The sequence below is a fragment of the Montipora foliosa genome, chromosome 12 (assembly GCF_036669935.1).
Source record: "Montipora foliosa isolate CH-2021 chromosome 12, ASM3666993v2, whole genome shotgun sequence".
Lineage (NCBI taxonomy): Eukaryota > Metazoa > Cnidaria > Anthozoa > Scleractinia > Acroporidae > Montipora > Montipora foliosa.
This window is the reverse complement of record NC_090880.1, coordinates 25,822,068-25,824,567: the sequence shown is the minus strand read 5'-3', so window position 1 is coordinate 25,824,567 and position 2,500 is coordinate 25,822,068. Positions and strand designations below refer to the sequence as shown.

The following is a 2,500-nucleotide window of genomic DNA, read 5'->3' as shown; positions in this document are numbered from 1 at the left end:
CGTTGAAAAGAAAAGAGTTCGTGTCCAGGTCGTACTCCAAAAAAATATCTGCAGAATCAAAAGTAGCATTCGGCGACGAAAACTTGTGCGAACCTTTTGCATCGCAGAGACAAGAATCATTTGGCGTTGTGTGGGCTGAACGTCTCCGGAATGTAGCTAGGGTTTTCCCTCATCCGCTCCTGTACAGTTAATCTTCAGCAATTTGAAGTGCTCACAAGAAATTAAATTTTTGGCCTAGCGTTGTATTTATCCGCTCCTGTTCAAATTTGGCACAGGTAATCTATAGCAACGCGCTAGATTGTATGCAAAGTTTCAGAATACTAGCGCTGTTAGTTCACAAGAAATTAATTTTTAAATATTTGGCCCTGCCTAAAGTCGAAAATATTTATTTCGCGTTGCGCTCATTTGATCTAGTTCAAATACAGTTCATCTGTGGCAATGGGCTGAATTTTAGAAAGGTTTTCTGCTTTTTGCTGCTTAAAGTTCAGGAGAAATTGATTTTTTCAATTATCGACAAAAAGCCTTTGACAACACATCCTCCTTAGATTGCTTATGCTATTATTATTAATGGTGATTTAGCAAAGACATATACCGCGAGCAGTCTACATCCTCTTCGTCCGACATTCTGTTGCGGCAATTCTCAAGAGACTCACATCCCGATATTAAGCAATTGCAATTTTGCGGCCGCCAGCGGCCGCAGAAATGAAGAACAAGGGGATTTAATGGCAGGGGTTTATTTCCCTTCTCACCTGTCTACTCCCGTTTTCCCTCCCTCTCCCTCCCCTTTTAACGCCTGCCACTCCGGTGTATGACATTTGCAGACTGCAGACTGCAGACTCCAGACTAATCCAAAATCACAATTATTGAATGCTAACCGTTTTAAAATGGGTTCTTAGACTTAAATACTGCTTATCAGCGCTTTTTGTAGGCAGCCTACAGTCTGCAAATGTCGGACATCGCTGCCACGCAGGCTATTGTTTGGTGAGAACACGTGGGAACCTGTCTTCGTATTGAAATTCAACCAATAATTTGCAATACGTTCATATCAAATAAATATTGCTTTGTCTGATCTCTACAATGTTATTTAAAATGCAAGTAACACTCGCACTGAAGCTCACACACGATGTGCAACTGTGCACGCCAGAACGGATGACAGGTCATGGAGCAACGCTTTCGAATTGACACAAATATTCTTTGTGGGCTGCTATTTAGTTTTTATTCCTTTACGTTTCAAAGGATGAACAAGTATTTAAATACTTTCGAAGTGTACTTCGACAATTGCAAAATTAAATCTTCGGACTCCGCCAGACTTTGCTCAACACAAGATGTGTTGATCGGAGAACCTCAGTCTATTTTCCTTCCAAAGCCGGGAAACACACGATGAGGCATTGCCGCCAATTCTTCGTAAGCCTAGTTTTCACTAGCGACGCAAGCACAGCGTAAGCACAAGCACAAGCATAAGCACTTTATGTAAGTGAAAACGAACGTCGGCATAAGCGTCAAAATCAACCATAGCAACCACCATTTTAATTGTTCAAATGTTCAGACGCAGGGAATCTAGAACGAGTGTTTTAATTGGTCAAACGCAACAAATTTCCTTGTGCTTATGCTGTGTTTCGTTTTCACGCGACGCAAGCTTGCGCTTGTGCTTGTGCTGCGGCGTCGCTAGTGAAAACCAGGCTGTAGTGAATTCGATATTGCACGTCTTCGACACCAATAGCACTTGATTCTATGAGACATTTCTATGTGAATTGAAGAATAATTTTCTGTCAGGCACGGCGGTTCCGTGGCTTCTGTCAGCGAAGTTTTGTTTATTTCACGCAGATACGTTGCTCTCAGCCTTCTCATCTGCCATGATCATGAGCTAGCGGTCGAACCCACTGACAAAGTTTTTCTAGCGTATGATTGGTCAGGATGAGAAAAAGGCGCGAAACTGAACCAGTTATGTAACTAAGTGCCCAACCACAAAACTAGTGCCTAATAATAAAATCGGTGCCTAGTAATAAAATTGAGTTCCCAATAATAAAAATGGGGCCTACTAATGAAATTGAGTGTATAATGATGAAAAATAGATGGCTAATAATAAGAGAGTTTTGAAGCAAGCACCAGTGGACAATCTCTTTGTCGGGTGTACGTTGGATCAGTGGCTTGATCTGATCGGGCGTAATTACAAGTTGACAAGCTAAATATTTTGATCAAGAGCCGATGCAACGTATATTTGATTTTAGCGGTGTACTATATTACGGCTGGCCAAACCACTGAAACCAGCCTTCTTCAGGTACAATTAGAGTTTACCTTTGATTGCTTATATGTACATATATATAGTAAATATATGTTGACGTAATACTGAAAAAAAAAAAAAAAGATAAAACATGGCAGTTACCACAAATTTCAATTCAAATACTAAGAGTCCAACGGAATAACGGAAGTGGACTGTAAATAATAAACTGAAAATCTAATATGTTTCTTTGCGGATCTTAAGACCGTTGGGATCAATGAA

At 40.5% G+C, this 2,500-nt stretch overlaps 1 protein-coding gene across 1 annotated transcript in view; it reads left to right on the top strand.

Annotated features, from left to right (window-relative positions):
* LOC137981057 (uncharacterized) overlaps nucleotides 1-2,500 on the top strand; it is an 11,283-nt gene that overhangs the window by 1,117 nt on the left and 7,666 nt on the right. The window lies entirely within an intron of this gene.